This window comes from Coturnix japonica, chromosome 2 (genome assembly GCF_001577835.2).
Source record: "Coturnix japonica isolate 7356 chromosome 2, Coturnix japonica 2.1, whole genome shotgun sequence".
Taxonomy (NCBI): Eukaryota; Metazoa; Chordata; class Aves; order Galliformes; family Phasianidae; genus Coturnix; species Coturnix japonica.
The window spans coordinates 37,300,750-37,320,535 of NC_029517.1; the positions used below are offsets into that span (position 1 = coordinate 37,300,750).

At 41.2% G+C, this 19,786-nt stretch overlaps 1 long non-coding RNA gene across 1 annotated transcript; it reads left to right on the plus strand.

The window, feature by feature from the left end:
* The first annotated feature begins 30 nt into the window (after positions 1–30).
* LOC107309288 lies at positions 31–16,136 on the plus strand. Its single transcript, XR_001553148.2, has 2 exons — positions 31–1,384; positions 1,655–16,136. It is a non-coding gene; the product is annotated as an uncharacterized LOC107309288 (long non-coding RNA).
* The last annotated feature ends 3,650 nt before the right edge of the window (positions 16,137–19,786 follow it).

Genomic DNA, 19,786 nt, shown 5'->3' on the forward strand with positions numbered 1-19,786 from the left:
TGCTCTTCCTCCTTCCTTCAGCCGTTCCCGCTTCAAGGCGGCTTTCCCTGTCTCCTCCTGCAGTCATGGAGGGTTTAGATGCGTGTCTTTGCACGAGGTGTGCGGTCCGAACCCCCCGAGGACCCACCTGACATCTGTGGTGATGATGTGTATCCAATGCCTTCAGCTGGAGCCGTCCCTCCCTCCTCGCTGCTTCATTCCGCCCTCAAGCAATGCGGAGAATCACAGCATCACAAGGAAGTGCTTGGTCATCTTGCTCTCCTAGCTTAGTCTTGGGGATAAAACTGCAAGATTGAAGCCTATAGATAGAACTGAGCCTCCATCAGTTGTGCAGAGTGCTGGTATGCACACTGTTAACGGGCAAGGCTGCTATACAGTGAGCATTACTGTTAGCTGTGTGTGTGATGGAGGAGGAAGTTTAGAAAAGCCTGTAGTGAAGATGAAGCAACCATAGAAAAGAATGAAAACCTATAAAATGTTATTTCCTTTCCCCCTCTGTAAGTTACTCTTCTGTCTGGCAAAGACAATCACGCGGATGTATGGGAACTGCTGTTCTATGCAACCTGTATCTGATGGGCACTGGAATGGCACACAGCAAACATGCAAGCCTCCCTTTCTGCTGCCTCACATAACCTGTAGGGATTAACCCAAGCACACTAAATAGAAGAGCTTTCCACAGTACAAAGCTGTAAAATTAAACTTACACCTTTATCATTTGTTTTCTTAAAATATCATGCTATCAATATATCTACTTCAAAACTACTGTTCCGTTCTGATACCCAGGCACCATTACGCTTGCAGGGGTAGATCAGTTGTATGAGTTGTACAACAATAATGAAGGATTAGGCCCCGTAGTTATGATGACAAATAACTTTATTTCTGCTATTGATCGTCAGTAACAGTTTTAACTTGAAAAAGGGGTGTCCGTGGTTTAAGGACAAGATCAGCATCCCTCTGAAGTACCCTGAGGTGGGCAGTCCCGGAGCAACCAGTTGTGTTGTGTATTCTTCTGCTTGTTCTTGCACAGGGCTCCTTGTTGGCTGTCAGTCTTCACCTAAAAAGTTCTGTCTGAATTAACATTGCATGAAATCCGAGAAGTAATAGGCCAGCTTCTCTGCCCGCACGTATTGTCAGTGGCCAAATACTGTAAAATTGGTTGCGAATGTAGAAGGCATTTTGTCCATAGGCCTATGGAAATGAATTATTGTAGTTCAATTACATTTAATAGACCCATTTTAGATTGTCGGAGAGATTTTACCTTTAAGGCAAAGCTGTTCTTCTCAGCACTGTTGACCTTGTTGTTGAAACCAAAATCACAAAGGTCGCAGCGCTCTCTGTACGTGCAGAAAGCATCTCTCTGAAGAGGCAGCAGTGGAGAAGCTGAGTAAGTAGAATTTCCACAAGGTATTTTGTTGCCTTTGGCTACAGTTTATTAAGAGCTACAAAACTAAACCTTGAATAGAAAGGCAAGTGTGATTTGTCATTATTTGTCGATGTGAATTTCTACATAGGTAAAATTCAGAGAGCGCTCGTGGAGACATTAATCATTTTTGAAAGTGATTTTTTGGGTAGTTTTCACTGCAGTCATCTGAGTGAATCTTGAAAGTGAATCGCTGATGACTTTCTTGTTTACAACGCTATGTTGCTCTTTCAGGGAATGAAAAGTATTGTTTGACTGGGCTGAATAACTGACAGTAGTGCGAATTGCAAAGGGGCAACATCAATACAGATTGAATATTCAGCCTGAATGCTGACATTTCTAAAAGTACACATGTTGGAAAGAACAAGCAGAGACTTGCTGGGATGAATCCATAAGAAGTATTAGAATGTGACCAGGTATGTCTTACTTACTTCTGTTTTTCTTTAGGCCACATGCAGATTCTGTTATCCATTCTCCAATGATTTTTGTTGGTTGTTGATGGCAGCTTCTGCAGAGATGTGCAGCAGTGTGACCACTGACTTCTGCATTTATTTAATACATATTCACTGTAGATTTTTAAATATGTGCAGAGCTATGTGTAATTTTACAAAGCAGAGTATTACGGTCTGCTGCAAAGAAGACAAAGGAGTTTCCTTTCACAGACAGAGTTTTATTTCTTTAACCTAAACTGGTTAGCATTCTGCAGCTGATGTAGCAGAGCATGTGTACACCTTTAAATTTACTTGGAACCAATGGAATCTAAAGTGTGCTGTACTTGTCTGGTTGGCAAATCATAGAATCATAGAATGGCTTCATTTGGAAGAGAACTTTCAAGATCATTGAGCTCCAATCCCTTACCATGGGCAGGGCTACCACCCACCAGATTAGGCTGCCCAGGGCCCCATCCAACCTGGCCTTGAGAGCCTCCAGGGATGGGGCACCGCAGCTTCCCTGGGCAGCTGTGCCAGGGCCTTGCTGCCCTTTTAGAGGAGAATTTCTGCTGAACATCTAATCTAAATCTCCCCTCTTTTAGTTTAAAGCCATTCCCCTTTGTCCAATCACTAGCAGAACATGTGAAAAATCAGTCTCCCTCCTGTTTCTATGCTTCCGTATGGACACCCTGTGGTATTCCCAGAGCATTCTCTTCTCCAGGCTGAACAAGCCCAGCTTCCTCAGTCTTTCTTCATAGGAGAGGTACTCCAGCCCTTACTATGTACCCTCTGTTTGTGTGCAGAAGGGAGTTGTGCGTGGTCTAAAGGAAAGGAGCTGGATGGCAGGTATGTCACCCTCAGGGCATGCTCAGCTCTCTAGGGACACGTGGTATGAGCATGTTTGTTCCTTTGGTTTGAGCAGGATTGTTCCTTCAAAGAATGAAATGTCTCAGTCATATTTTATTCTGGATAAAGAGTATTGCACATAAACATATTTCTCAGCCTAGTGTAGAGATGGCCAGCAGCAGCACTTCCTTGTGCATTATTCATAATTCTGCTCTACCTGCAATTGGCTCTTTATCCAGAGCAACTGAGCAACTGCTTGTCAGGTAAGTGGTTTGCTTTATGCTGGTTGTTTGGTTCTCAGGCAGCATGGCTGTAGATGGGTTACCATAAAGCAAGAAACTATGTTTCTGAGTGAAGTCATAGCTAGTTTGTGCATGTTGTCTCGAGGTATCTCATCCTCTGAGCTGCATAAACTTTGGTTCAGATGAGCACATGGAGTGTAATCTGATAACCGACAGAAAAATAAGGCTCAAATAGAAAATAAAACACAGTCCATATGGGGAAGAAAATACTTCTTGTCTCGGAACAGCCTCACAGTTCTTAGGATTTATTTGTTTATTTATTTAAGTTTTAATGTGATGAAGGGAGTAATAGTAGCAGTAAGAGTTCTCACTTGAAATCAAGCCCCCCCCCAAAAAAAGAATGTTTTCAGTAAGCAAAACTATACTTTTAATTCTTCAGAGAGGAGGGAGGCTGGGGGGTAATTTAAATCTTGAAGAAATGTATTAGGATGTATTGAGAGATGCTATGTGCAAAACAGATGAGCAGAATTGCATTGAGACTACCAGGAGGATATATTATCCAGGCACATTTTTAATATATAAGATAGCATGAAGGAAGAGGAAAAAAAACAGGCCATGAATGGAAAAAATCCTGTCTCAGCAGCAGGCATCTGTAGCCATCCCTGAGATAAATGGTGTGATGGGACAAGGCCATGTGATGGCCCTCTGCCTGGCTGGCTAAAAATAAGCCGTGTGCACACTTCAGATGCTTCTTTCCCTGCAGTGGGTGGGAGGACTGGAAAATCTACACAGGAGCAGATGCTCCACCCTTGTGCCTTTCACAGCACCTGCCAGTTTCTTCTCCCTGCCCTTCTCTGAAGGAAGCTATACATGAGAGGAAGTCTAGGTTTGGTTCTTAATCCCTGTATGACAGCAGCAGCTCTAGGGTTGGAGCTGAGAATTAGTGGTTCTTCTAAAATGATATTATTTATTAGCATTTAACTGTTTTTAAATGTAATTGATTCAGGCTTTAATGTCAAACGCCGCATCCTCAAAAAGCCAACAAACAAAACAGTCTCAAACAAGAATATTTCACAGATTTATTCACACAGTAAAATAAGTAATCTGGCATCTTATGGCTTATTAAAGTGATTTCTCATATTTTGGCAAGAATCTTCCCAAGATGAAGAAAACCTTCCTTCCCCTACCCCCCTTCCATCTCTCCCTTTCTTTTCCCCCCTTTCCTTTTCTTTTCCCTCTTCTGGTCAGAGTATCTATTGATAGTTGTCCCACTGAAGGTTGCTGAATTTGATTATTTTTTTTTCCCCCACTTGTTTGCAAACAATCTCATCTGCCTAGAAGATGATGATCTGTGGTGAAAACTTGCTGACCCATCACTGTAGGAATACAGTTAAAGTATTTTAACCACTTATTCTGAAGGCTCCAAAGCAAATATTTTGCCTTTGAACTAACATTTGAAATGCAAGTCAGGAACATCAGGGGTTTGTGTGTTGGTGGGTGAATTCAGTGGCCTTGAGACTTGTTGTGAGGTTGATTCCTCTCCTGAACTAAATCAAGTGAAACGCCTCTCATGGCAGATGTATTGCAGCAGTGCAAAGTAAGCATGAAATAGGACTGAGCGCAGAGATTTTCTGCAAGGTGTTTCCTCTTACTTCAATGTGTTCACTTCTTCAGTGTGTGAGGGACAAAGACACCAGGTGCAGTGCCAGTAGGACATCTGTCATGACAGCAGAAAGGGAAGCAGGGAAGGACCGCTGTGGGTATTTGTGCTGCCCAGAAAATGCAGATCTCTGGGTACGTGGACTTATTTCAGGTATGCTATTACAGATTTCCAAAGTATATGTTAAAGGCAGCAAGTTGTAATCATAATAAACATTTTAAAAATAAAATCTAAAAATAAACATTTAGTGGTTTCGTGCAGGGGCAAATACATATAGTCTGCATGTGGGACATTGATAATTGTTTAATCTTGCTTCCATAGCAATAACCATTAATATATAGTCTTGTTATGTGGTTATATTCAATAACTAGACTGTAATTTATACAGAAGGTTACCATTTTTTAAAAATTCTCCATTTTAATTTTTTCAGTGTATCCTTCTTCAGATCCACCGTGTCTTTCATAGCCGTCTTCTTATCATCATTCAAATCCATCTATAAAACACATGGAAGCCCCTAATTTTCTCAACCACAAAGTCACTGAGCCAGTGGCACCCAGGGCTTTCTCATACCATCTTCGCATTGCAATGAAGTTCTTTCTAATTCCCTGTGTTTTGGAGACCCTTTTTGCTCTCAAATCCTTTTCTTTACATTTGTGCAGATAACCATGCTGATCGCTTGCATCAGATAGAATCTACTGTCCAAGCAATTGCTCTCATTCCTACTCTGAGACCACTGTCCTTCCTAATCTTGAAGGAAGCCTTAACTAATAAGAAAGGGATGCACTCGTTTAAATGAATGGTAGGCTTCCCAAAGCCTCTGTGCAGTACCTGTTAGTGAAGATGACTCACAGTTACAAATCTGCATTGTGGAACAGAGTCAGAAGCAGAAAGATGTCCTGGCTAGTTTGGCAAAGTGGACTGTATAGAGAGAAGATAAACTGGTTTTTGTTGGTGGTGGTGGTGATGTTTCTTCAAATAACATTTAGAAAAAATAGAACCACTGTCAGGTGTTGAGCCAATCTTCATTTCCTATTGCTTTAATTGCATTTCTTCTCTCATTTGGCATCTCTTAGGAACAAGGTGATGACGATACCACTGTCTGCCATCGCTATATTAAGGAGGTGTTTCTTCCAAAATGATAAGAAATGATGTCATTCCCATAATACAGTCGTCACTGAGCTTTAGAATCGTTGTGATGACTCAGGGCAAAGCTGTCAGCTCAGACTCAGTGAAGACTCAGGCAAATAGCACCACAACCTTTTCAGCTTGTGTGCCAGAGATTAATATAGAAACATGAAGAATTTGAAATATATGAATAAATCAGGATCTGTTCTGTGGAAATCCTGCATTCCAGAGGGGCAAATCAAAACAGGGGCAGTTAGGAGGAAGGCAGTGTGATGACCCACAGGGCTGCAAAAGTGCGGCACACAGTGAGGAGTGTAGTTACACCACGTAGTGAAGTGTGGTACAGAAATAACTGAGCTAACTGCCACTGAGCTGATCCAAAAGGGAATCAGTACAGTGATGATAGCCTGGTGTTGAATGTTGAGGAAAACTGGCTGCCTTGGTGACGGGGCTTATCAGCTCGAGAGGAATGTGCCAGCATATCTATACAACTCCTCGAACCAGGAGGATCCTGGGAGGCTGTCCCAGTTTTCTTGGACCTCTTCACATTGCCTAACATGTTGTAAGACAAGTGTGCCATAAAAGAATTCAACTTGTTTAGCCAGGCAAAATGAATATTAACAGAGTGAATGATTTCTTTCTTTCAGTACACCACTACCAAGATAAAAACCTCGTTTAATCTAAGGAACAGTTCTGGTAAAAGAGCATGACTGATGGACTGACTAGGAATGCACTGAACCTAGAAATCAGAAAGAATTTTTTACAAGGGCAGGGATGCTTTGGGACTATCATCTGAATGAGTAGTTATTAAAGGGGATTTGGTCCATTTCTGAAAAGGTGTAAGTGATACAGCTGCTTGCATGAGAGTGGACCATTCACAGTGGTTCTGAAGTTTCTTTCCATCTTTATGTCCCTGAATTCCACAGTCCTGTTTCAGGTGGCAGTCAACAATAAATCCAACCAGATGAGAAGTCAATCTAACCTAGTATCCTGTTTGAATAAGTGGTTTCTTATTTTGCAAAATGAGTTAAAATTGTGAGGAGGTCATCATGCTCACGGTGATATTTTTCCATCATGTTCTAGCACTGAAGTCATGAATGTTTTGGTTCACATACAGTTTGGGCCTTCCCTATATTTAATGGAAGTGAGTTTATTATTACCAAATAAATGTTCATGCCTTCCAATGATTTTATTGTGAAAACTAGAGAATGATTGTTCCCATCTCACCTTTTGCATAACATTCATAGTTTAATACGTCTTTATTAAATCCTCCTTCAGTTATTTTTCTAATTCCACCACAGCTTTTGTGATAATGGAAGGGCCCTAACTGCATGTACTATTCGTAATGAGGCTGTGGCCTGAATGCATACAGACTTCTTTTTAATTATTTCTAAATTCCTGATTGCCTTTTTAAGCACTGAAACATTTCCAGATTTCTTTTCTGGAGATGCTGACTAATTCCACACATATATTCATGTAACTCTGTTTTCCCCTCCTCCCTTCATGTGTTACAGTTGCTGACACTGAATAGCCTCCGGCCTTTTATCACCATTCAGTATTGAACCATCCTCTGTAGCTTTTCACAGCTGGCTTTAGATTTCCTCAGCCAGATAATTTTGTGTCATCTGAATTTGTCTTTTTCTTATTATCCGTCTACTTTTCATTTATGAATAAACATATATTTAAGAGCCCAGATCTCTCACAGCTAAGCCAGCGTCAGTGAATCTTGGTACTTTCCTAATGTGAATATTTCTCTGTGAGGAAAAGAGTACAGGCAATGTAAAATCTGACCTATTACAATTGGCCTCTTCCTTTTTTAGTTCTTCTCAAAGTAAATTTTTACTCCTTTTGTTTCATTTTTTATTTATTGCTTAGGTAGATGCCTTTTTAACTCCTTTTCAGGGTGTAGTTCTGCTTTTCAAAGGACACACAGGATAGAGGGAAAAAAAGACAACAGAAATTCACCAGCATTTGATGATTTAGTTATCACGTGTTGAGTTAATGTCTCTAATTAACATTTTTATTTCATCTCAGTATGAGATTCTGGCACATACAGACTATTGAGTGTGATTTTCAGGCATGAGTATATAAAAAAATGTAATTTTTTTGAATGCTGGCATGTAAAGTTCTCTTTGGTTGTCTGGCTACAATCTCCTATTGGCTTAATCCAGTATGCTTACTTATTAAGCTATGAATACCTGCAAATCCTTTAAAGGATTAACTGTATCTGGATGCTAAGCTTTCAAGGCAGTTAAAAATAACTTCAAACTGATGCTACTGACACACTAAAAGCTGGACCTTCTCTACGCTTTATGCTGTGTTTGCTGCTGCTTTGCCAGATGAAATTCTGTCTGGAGCTGCTTATAACTTCTAGGGAGCTTCAAGAATCCACTGCAATAAAAGACTTGCTAGGAATGCAGAGTTTCTCTTGGTACTCCATAGAGTGTATGGCAAAGCAGTACGTTGCAGTGTTAACACTCTGCCTCTATGCCCTGTTATTCCCATGGATCACCTGGGAGAAGGAGTTGGCCATCGCCTTCTTCACAAATCAGAAATGTTAAACTGTGAAATACGTGACTATGAAAACTTAGAAACAAGACTTTCCAGGACAGTGTCAGAGGAAAGCAATGTTTGTGCCACTTCTGTTTCCCTGGGTAGATGCCTGAGGTCTAGTTTCATTCAGGTCACCAGATATCTTTTTCTTCATCCTCTGGAATCAGGGCTAGCACTGTCACATGACAGAGACATGTAAGCCAAACAACTCCTCAGCTTGACTGGAAATGTATACGCCAACAAAACTAAAAGCTTGCTTTCCACAGAAGAAGAGATTTCTCTTTTTCAAAAGCGCTGAACTCAAACCACATGAAGAAGTTTTAACTCAGATAGGAGTGGAAGCATCTTTTGCTGCCAAAATGAAATAAGACATGCTTATCTGTGGTGAGAGATAGAACTTCCTCTTGAAAAGAAATGCCAGCCTTCTACTCTACTTAAGTTTTAGCATTCCTACCAAAGACAGCATGAGTCACATTCTTAAACCAAGACACTCTCTCCTTTGTGCCAACAGTAGATCCCTACAATCTCTTGCCATCGTAGTGTGGCTCACTTCGTTGTCTTTGGCCAGATATTTTCTCTTTGATGTATTGTACAGATACAAGGATCTAGCACAGACACAATAAGCAATATAACTCCATTAAAATTAGTATCTGCTACTTCATATCTAAAATACTTCTGGAGGCGGAATAAAGTTTGTTCTGAAGCAACCTCATACTAAACTGAGTCAGGTTGTATTATCCTTTCAACTCCATCTAGCAGAGTGATATCAACAAAGCTTAGGAGAGTGACAATGGGAATAAGAAGTAATGGTTTCAGGTTGCTCCAGGGGAGGTTCAGGTTGGATATTAGGAAGAATTTCTTTTCAGAGAGAGTGGTCAGGCAGTGGCACAGGCTGCCCAGGGAGGTGGTGCAGTCATTGTCCCTGGAAGTATTCAAGAGCCTTTTGGATGTGGCACTGAGGGATGTGGTCTGTGAGCATGGTACAGGTGGGTTAATTTTTGCTGTCACTGTCCACTAATTGCCTTTGCCTTCCTACAGAAGTTAAGCAAATATTTTTCTTGTGAGATTTCATCAGTGTCTCTTTGGAGAAGCTGCAGAATTGCTATAGAGCTCACTACTGCACTATACAGGCAACAGCTGACACTGAGCTATCAGGTAGATTGTATGGTTCTACCTATTTTGATGCCAGTTTTTCTAATTAGGCTTTTGTTCCTTAATACGCATTTTTATTTGAACTTGATGAAAAACTCTCAGATTAAATTTTACCCAGTGTGGAGAGAGAAAATTGCTTTTACAAAACGCATTTGCCAATACAATTATTTGGTACTGTAGTACGAATAGAAACACTCATTTCCATGATTTAAATAAGAAACGCTATGGAACCCAAGGCTGTCAGGCTTTCATCAGAAGCTTACTGGTTTCCTGCCAGCTTGCCTACCCATCTGCCTGGCAGGCTGTCTGTCCTCCCAAACACTGCAGCTGCCTCCGTGCCAGGGACAGCAGTGCTGCCAGGGCTGCGGCTGCGTGGCAGGAGGCCAGAGGGACTGCCTCTCTAGTACCGCCCAAAGGGCCCCAAAAGGATAATGTGATGTGCTGTACAGCATAGACAGCTCCCAGGCACGCTGCTGGGTCAAGGAGCTTTCAAATCTGGAAATGTCTTACCTTGTGCCAGCTTTTAGTAGCTTTCTGAGAAATTCTTTTATCAGAGGACATCCCTTCCTGTCAGTCAGGATGATTTTTGTATCTGAAAGGAGGGATGTATGCATTTACACAGCACTCTTTAGCAGTCCTGCTTCAAAGGAACAGGTAGAAATGACAACAAATGCAATTGCGTGTCTAGAGGAATGTTGCTCTTTAAATCAGAACATGGCTTCTGACAGAGCATTAGATTTTGCCTGTGTTTTGGGTTTTCTTTTCATTCTAGTAGACATTCTTGTTCTTCCTATGAGTCTGAATTTAGGTTCAACCAGACTTCAGCAGTGTCATATGGACTAGCATGCATGTGTATTCATGGTGTTTGATACATCTTCAGTATTAGTAATCTACTGTGGAAGTACTGTAATAATAAAAGAAACCTCATCTCAATAGATTTTCTCCTATCTTTTCAGGACTGAGAACAGAACAATTTAATAGCACAGAGCAGTGCTAGTGAAACTGGGGTTGTAACTCTTCATGTTTGTATAATAGCACTAACCACTGCGACACCAGTTTAATAATAAAATCACACAAAACAGTTTTGCTTTATTTTTTTTTCTGTTTATTCTTTAGTGGTTTTTTGCATTAAAGTGTTTGAAAGTTTGTCTTTCTTAATAGAGCTAACTCCACAAATAGATCAATTCCATAGTAGTAGGGGTGGTTGGAGAAGAACTTTCTTCTGCTCCAGATAATATATGTGAAGTGCTACCAGATGACAAATAAATATCAAAGTCTCTCCATTTGATTGAATCTAAATAATGATATTGAAATAAATAGAAAATTGATGTAGCAAAGCAAGTGTGATAAAGAAAATATTTTAACAGCTCTTGTCTGGAGGTGATAATTTTTTTACGATACCCTCAAAGAAACGTAATAAGGAACTTTTCATTAACGTAATACACTAGAACATAAGATAACTGATGCTTAATATAATTAATTTGTGAAATAGAAACACTGGTACCCCAGTTTGGTAATGATTTACTTCATGGTTTGTTCCCCGAGTTAGCATAGCTCCATTCCTGAAGTTAGTCATCAGGTAGAATAATGGGCTTGGGATTTAGGTGAATAAACCTTTTGCTTTCACAGGGTTATCCACATTAAAGAGCTGAAGAACCAAACCCTGCCTTCACTGATTGGGCCACTGGCTTATCTAAACCAATACAGTATGAAGGTTGGAAGCACTGTAATTTGAAAGAGATATTATTAGCTCTACTGTTTCTCAGCTAATGTGATAGGGCGGATTGGAGATGGCTGACCTTGTTGTGCATTTAGCAGATGCTTTCAGTGAGCTGTCCAAAATGAAACCAAATTCAATTGATTTGTATCTGTGCTGTGCCAGCCTTATGTGTACTGAAAACACTGGAGCTAAGCTAATAATAAAATCAGAACAAAAGAAAGATAAATTATACTATCTGGTTCTTGCTGTATGGACAAACCACTTCTTATTGATCTAATTCATTTTGCACTCATCAGTATCAAAATGTTGCTAGTATGTTTCTCACAAACCTACGTGCCTCACCATTTACAGACTCAAAGTAGTTGTATGGCTGTTTTCTGCCTGCAGACTTAATACCATGTCAGATTATCATGGCAGTCATATTTTCATCTACGTGTTTGCATAGTTCCAACTGCATAGCTGTTGACTTCACAAGGATTTGGATACAAACTTAAAGTTAAGCATAGGCTTAAGTGCTTCTTTTGTTTGTTTCTCCCTCTCTTCTTCCTCCAGTTGTCGTTTATGTATCCATATATAATTATCGGTTCTTAAAGGCAATGTATGGACCTCTCACCTAGCCAAAATGTCTATAATCAGATGGACTGCATTTCCAAATAAATCCTACCTGGTGAATCTTCCCCCAGTTTCGTGATGTTTGTGGTAGATATAAATGAAATCCTCTTCATCTGGGGCTTTTGTTTTAAGTCTCTTCATGTTTATTGCAGTTACGGATGCCTGTTTTTCATTATGCTTTAAGAAGTTTACCTTAAATACTGCTAGTTGTAATAAAGATTTTAAAAGTTAATTACAGAGGAGCTGTTTAATAGCCGGTGACTACGTGTCATCTCCTATACAAAGCATAAATGTTGTTGCACAAAGAAAGGAATACCAATATTATGGCTGTAGGCTGTGACTGTAATAAGTGAGTAGAGGTTTGCTTAATACTTAGTAAATTAAGAGATTTTACTGAAAGAATAACCTCATACTCCTGTGATATATCTGTCTTCTGCAAAATAGCATTAATCCACAGTAATACTTAGTTGGGCATTCATGCCTGACCAAATGAACATGTGTGTTATTAGGCTGTCCAGAGAGTCATGGATGTATTCAGATAAAAAGAGTCATAAATGCTCTAATTATCTTGACAAATCAGAGATCTAATTGAAAATATTAGGATGGATTAGAATAAAATATAAATTTTAATCGTATTTCCTATTTTATTTTATTTTATTTTATTTTTTCCAAGAAGGTTTATGGCATGTCCATATATCTCTTCTGTACACCTTTATCTTCTTATCTGTACACTGTTAGTATTCACTAGATGTACTGTGGTTTCTCCTGACATATGTGTCCTGTAAGGCAAGGGACAACAGAATCAAGAAATAAACATCTGACCGTGTCACAAATCCAATTAGCTCTGACAAGGCCAGTAAAGTCAAGTCAATAACAAGTCTGGAAGCAGCTTTGTGTTTCAGATTGTGCTGGAGATGGTAGGACACCAGCTGGACAAAGCAAAACCACTCCAGGCACCCAAATTCTCTGCATCCAAGAAGGCCAGTTTATAGCCTGTCGAGATCACAAATGCTGTAGCATTTTCAAGTGTCAGATCTCATCTCTTCAATGTTTCTAAGTAGCAGAGAGGAGGATGGAGGCATTCCCCTCACAGAATACAAAATATGCGCTAATGTCATTGCAAGGTAGTGCAGTGAAGCAGAAACCACAGCAAGCATCACACAGCCTCTCCTCCCCACTGCCACCACCATGTCTGGGTATGGCAATACCTTCATTTCAGTGCTGCAATCTTCGGACAGGAATTCTGATGAATTTCAAGTGATTGTCTAATCCCACAGTCTATGCATGTTAAATGCAGCTTCCCTTATTCTAGTTGTTGACCCCCAATTTTGTCCCATTTAGTGAAACTGAACCACTGATCTGCTGTTCTCATTCCTGGCTCAGATTTAAAAACAGGTGAATTTATCATCTGCAGTGTAACAGTCTCGGCCTGGTGATACTCCTTCGGTGCTGGCCAAATTACATGAGATTTTACCTGAGACAAGAATCCATTCCCTGACTTCCTGACTAGAGATTTAAATTCTTCGTTGTTTCCTCATAGAAGTAAACCACGTACATCATTTACTTCCTTTATGTAAATCAGTCAATGCTGTATTACACTTGGAAGTTCTGCAGCTTTCTCACTCAAACCTAGCTCACAGTCACACAGTAAGCTTAACTTAAATGCTCTCTTCCCATATACAACCAAGTAATGTAACAAATAATGAAGACCCAATAAGTATGACGCAACATTGACTATTATTTCTGTTAACTATTGATATGTGCAGCTCAGCATAACCTACTTTTGCAGTTGCCAGGATAGACAAACATATGGTTCAGCAGCAGCAATACGGGCCCTAAAACTGTCACACGGAGCTACTTCGACTTTGGGATGTCAGAAGGGATTTTTCCTTTGGAAGCAGTGTGCTAAGCAGGGTTAGCTCGCATCTTGCAGCCGCTCTGCAGCTGAGTTACACTGGAAATTTCCCAGCATTTTTCTTATATTTCTATTTGATTGAAATATAAATGATATTAATTTCAGCAAATTTTTTTTCCAGAGGGAGATTTTTCGGACTTCAATTGGGATTTCTGGTCTGGAAATAAAAAATAAATACAGTAACACAGTGGTTAAGTTATTATATTATTGGATTTGGAACAGGAAGCTGAAATTGCTTCCCCTGTGTCCTAATTTCATGTTTCTTGCCCATAGGGTACATGTTTGTATACACTACATCATTCAAATAGTTTCCTCTCAGTTTTATCCCCACACAGAGGCTTAAAAGAGTCAGTACCTCCCATATTCTGCAGTACTGTAGTGCCTGATCCCTGGCTCACTGTGCTGTTGGTCCCATCTTTCCTGACATTGATAATGTAACATGGGGTGGAATGGGTACGTTTATTTTAGTTGTTAGGATGCTCTCAGAGGTCACAAAAAAGAGCAAGAAAAACAACAACAACAAAAACTTGTGCAAGATGGCTTCTACAGATAATTAAAAATTAAACATTTTGTTATGCTTTTACATTTTTCTTACTGCACTGAAACCTGATCTTACTACAGCTTTGGACACAAATTAAATTGAGCAAATGGATACTGACTGTACATGCAGTGCAGGCATATGCTGACATATGACTCCCATATGCCAGTCCACAGAGATTCTACAGCTCCTGAGACTGTTTTGTTCTTTAAATAGCTTTCCATCCTTTTAATGTTTTGGACCATTTTTCTATTCTCGTTAACGTTTTTTCTTCCTTCCTTTAGCACCACATTCATTTAAAAGTGACTTGGATTTGGAAGAAAGGACTGAGAGAAAGAAGGTAAAACAGTTTTAGAACAGAGATTTCTACCATAGCCAAGTATATCTGGAACCCAAAAAGCTGTTGAAATAAAATAAAACTTGCATTAATCTTAAGAAGTAAATAAATAAATATAGGGGATGAGATTTTAATCCTGAATTTATCCAGGGTTATATCCAGTATTTTACTTGGAAGCTACATTTAATCAGGTTTTGATTATTCATTGTTAATTAATTTACTCAGCAAGTTAAAATCTAATCTGAAAAAGGCAAAGCCTTTGTGTTTAACAGCGTATCATCAAATCCCAGAGTTTCGTTTTGAACTGGAAGCAGCCTGAGCCTTACTGCCTTACACAGAGTTTAAATGAAGGGCCATGGGAGCTGCCAACAGTGTGTTTCCTGCTGGTTTTCACAACAAAAAAGTGCATATCTTCATTCATGTGATCTGCAGATGTGCAGTATGAAAGCATTTAGATGTGAGCTGCACAGAGACCTGCTATTTTAGGCAAAGAATGGATAAACAAGCCTTCTATCATCTCTTCAGAAGATAACTCCACCAGAGCAGTCCAACATCTTTAGGAAAACTATGTGAACTACGAAATACACTCAGCCTTACATTCTTCAGTTCATAAAAGCTTTGGAAGAAAAAAATACTTCAGATTTACTTAAGTCCCCTGGAAACTTGAAAGTAAAAGGAAGCATAATGAGAACATGCACAAAGGCATTGCTGCACTGTGTCAGTGTAGAAAAACTGTACTGAACCCATTCTTTGCCTTTTCAACAACTCATAGCATCAATCAGCAAAATGCTTCATTTGTAACTTTAAAGAGAAAAAGAACTGCCTGAAATGTCTCAGGAAAGAAGCCTAAAGTCTGGTGAAATGCTGAGAATAATAACTACCAGAAACATGCAATTGTATGAATTGATGTATCTTTTCTGATGCACAGATTTTTTCTGTCTGGAGACATAACCATTCCTCACCAAACACCAGCTTCCTAATGGTTGCAATACCAAGGGCACTGAGTGTTGGGCTTTCTGCAGTCTGTTTATTAGCATAGGCTGGCACAGGATGAGTGCTTAAGGATGGCCTGAAGAGCCAACAGTTTGCTCCAAGTGTCAGAGTCAACACAGAGTACACTTGCTTTCTGTGTCTTGAGGTCAAAGTACTCTGTGATGTGGAAGGGCATAAAGCAGTGCTTAATGTGTTGGACATAAACACATACGTCAAGCAGACATCTTACTATGGTGAATAAATCAGTTCCTGCTTGTGCTGAAAGGCACTGATGTAATCACAAAATGATTTAGAGACCTCATTCTTTTCCCCTTAAACTGTGTAACACAGGAAGTTTTTGTGAGTTAAGGATTGGGGTTTGGAATCCTGTTGAAATGAAGGCTCTTCTATCAATCTGAGCCTTGAAGTGGACACTGAACTTTCACAAGCTTTAGGCCAACCTTCTCTACAGGAAAGTAAAGAACCCAGAATGTAGAGTGATTTCTTCATGGTTTTCCTTCCTTGACCACATTGATTTTTGGAGAATTCTAACTGGATGCACAGATTTCTCCTGGATGAAACCAGAAAGGGGAAAAGTTGTGGAATTCTATTTTTTAAAAAGTGTTATTTATCCTAGCAAAGTCTGAGAATGTAACACAATTCAGGTGATCCCAAGACAAACCCATTAACGGAAAAAGATTGTGAAGCTATCATGAAAGCCAAATGGAATGAAAACACATAACAGTACCACAAGCAAGCAGAATCAGAGTAGATAAAAATGAAGCAGAGGAGTTAGGTGATGCCACAGGGGAATTAATTACCAGGTGCTGCATGCTGAGAGGAGACAGTAAGAACACCTTTGCCAAAGGGGAATCAGAGAAATGTATTGAGGCTGTGGTGGCACCCGTTCTCTAACTGCCTCCAACTCCATTGATCTATTTCCCCATGGTATCCTGGCTCCCAGGAGCTCTGCACCCCCTGCTCCCATCACACACCCCAGGGATGGTGAAGCCCCATCTGCCTCAGCTCATCTCCCAGGCCCTACTTCCACATTTCACTGTGACCAATGCTGTCATGAGTGGTAAGTGTTGCTGGGAAGATTTTCTGCCTCTTTTTGTGTCTGTTAAAAAAGGTGTCAGAAGGGTTTACTTGAGGTGTTTGTCTTGCACAGCTGCTGTGGCTGCAGGGTGAATCCACCACTCCTCCCCCACAGCACCACCACTGCAAGTTCCAGCGTCAGTGAGGAGCAGGATCAGAAATAACAGCAGCAGTGAGAAAAGTCAGCTGGCTTCCACCTGCGAGGACACTGGAGTCTGGTGTGGCACAGACCTGCGTGAGGCAGATCCAAGCAGAACATGCTGCTTCCCAGCAGTTCCATGGCTGGGGATGTGATGTCTGGTGTGAGGGCTTTGCCCCATGGAAATCCAGGATGTACTGGGTCATTTTGCTCCTTACCCAAACCAACCTGTGTGAGTGTGCCAGGAGTGCGAAGGACCTCAGAACAGCTTTTTACAGCCATCAGCCTGCTCCTGTGGCTCTAAGTGAGTTGCTAAAGCAGACACAGCCCATGCTGGTTCATTTACTGCTTGCAGACAGAGTAAAAATGGCAACAGTCTGCAATGCACCATCATTTTCCAGGAAAATATATTCCATGGCACTCTGAAGGCACAAATACTGCACTGAAATGAGGTATATTTTATTGCCTTTGGTGGACAGATTCAGAAAAAGAGGATTACTAGACTGAGACTAATAATTGCATTCAATGTACTTACATTTACACTAGTTTACATTTTAAATAAGAACTCCATCTGTATGGGGAAATGCAGTCCTGGAACATGCCTTGTTTTATTGCATAGTGCCACCTACGGGTTGGACTCTTCTAAGGTTTAGAGGGGCAAGAGATAGGAAGCCCTATTAGTAGCAGGGTAGGTGTTAACCTAATCGCCTGTGATTTGGAAAGCAGCGGGAAAAATAAAGTACTGCCAAGATTTCCATATTGTAGTATCTGGCCATAGAACTGTAGTTTTTACAGTTTCCTTTGGAGCTGGCTCTACTCTTCCCTTTCTTAGCAGCCTGGCAGTGATGGGGTTGTTGTAAATCCCTGTTTTCTCCCCTATGATCTGGGTTTTGCTCGTTTGTGATCAGCAGGGAGGTTATCTGCAGCAAGGCAGGGGACGGGATTGCTGTCTTGATGGTTTTGAGAACGCAAGGACTAAAAAGAAAGCATTGAATTAATTGTGATGATTTATTTCTTGAAAAACTAAAACTCCAAAACAGGAGTTTTAGAAGATGACTTTTATTTCTAACACACTTTTTATTCTCTCAAAGGACATTTGAATTTATTCTGTATCTCCTTCAGCAGGTGGCGTACCTGCCTCTCTGGAACCAGATGCATGTTCTTCTGTCTGCTCACTTGCCACGATTCTCAGGCAGAATAATGCAAACCATACATATGTGTACTCAAGAACCTCTTTCCCTCGTCCTTGGAGGAAGGTATTGATGTTATTGCTGAATTTATTTTTCAAGGACAAATGTCAATTACATTTTTGATCGCATGACCACACACTTGGACCACACAAAGGGTGTGTGTCTCTTCATTGTCTCTCACACACATAACCATAAGATTTAATCAGTAATAAGAAGGAGGAAAAGATATTCTATTCTAACCAAGAAAATGTTTAATCCCCTAGAAAGGATAAACATTTTCATTTTGGAAATATATGACAAAAGATTGTTGTAAGTATCCCTCGGGTAAACAAGCCCTGCAGTACATTGATGGCATGAGGGATGAAACAAACTACCATGACTGTCCTCCTGATGTCACGATGGAGAAGAGATGCAAAGCTGGGTACCAGTGCTGCCATACTTCAGGCTGAATTCGCTCTGACAGGACTGTCAAAGCAAAAGTACAACAGGGAGCAGTAAATTCACAGTGGTGCCTCTCTGTGTTAGTGCAAAATGCTCTGTGACTATCGGGCTGCTGTTCTGGCACTGGCAACAGACACTGTACCCAACCTGAGAGAGGCGGCTGCCTCTCTCCACATCAGACATACCTGAGCATTCAGGAGCAGGCATTCAGAGCAGGGAGGTTATGTGCATGTTGAATTCTTTCTAACTTTGTAACTTTGTTGTTAAACAAAGTATCACCTTTCCTTACAAACCTTCCCCTGCATTGTGTCAAAGTAGCATTAGGGAAAACAGAGTAGCTGGATGCCTGTGCCAGAAATAGTACAGCCAGCAGGAGCAGGGAGGTGATGGGATGATCCCTCTGTGCTCGGCACTGGTGAGTACCTCAAGTACTGTGTTTGGTTTGGGGTCCCTCACTGCAAGGACATTTACGAAGATGATCAGGGGGCTGGAGCACCTCCCTTATGAGGACAGGCTGAGGGAGTTGGGTTTGTTCAGCCTAGAGAAGAGAAGGTTGCGGGGTGACCTCATTGCAGCCTTTCAATACCTGAAGGGAACTTACTCCCAGGAGGGGAGTAAACTCTTCGAAAGGGCTGACAATAGCAGGACACAGGGAAATGGTTTTAAGTTAAAAGAGTGAAGATTTAGGTTGGATGTTAGGGGAAAGTTCTTCACTAGGAGAGTGGTTAGGCCCTGGAACAGGCTGCCCAGGGAGGTTGTGGATGCCCCGTCCTTGGAGGTGTTCAAGGCCAGGTTGGACAGGGCCCTGGGCAACTTGATCTAGTAAATGTGTATGTCTGGTGGCCCTGCCAGGCAGGGGGGTTGGAACTACATGATCCTTGAGGTCCCTTCCAACCCGGGTCATTCTGTGATTCTGTGATTCTGTGTGATCTGTGATATTGAGGCCCTATAGTGTGTCCAGAGATGGGTAGTGAAGCTGTGAGGGGTCTGGAGCACAAGTCTTATGGGGAGCGGCTGAGGGAGCTGGGACTGTTCAGTCTGGAGGAGGCTCAGGGGAGACCTTATCACTCTCTACAGCTGCCTGAAAGGAGCTGTGGTGAGGTGGGGGTCAGCCTCTTTTCACCGGTAACAGTGATGGGATGGGAGGGAATGGCCTCAAATTATGGCACTGAGGGATGTGGTCACTGGGCATAGTGGGGATGTGCTGGTGGCTGGAATATGTGATCTTAGCCATCTGTCCAACGTTAACGATTTCATGATTCTACGATTCTAAGAAGGCTGGCAGACCAGCCTCACTCCGCGCAATGCCAACAACATGGCGGCCGGGGGGACGCAGCCAGGTTGCGAGGCGCATGAGCACGGCGCCCCTTCCGGGGGGAGGGGGGGAGCGCAGCG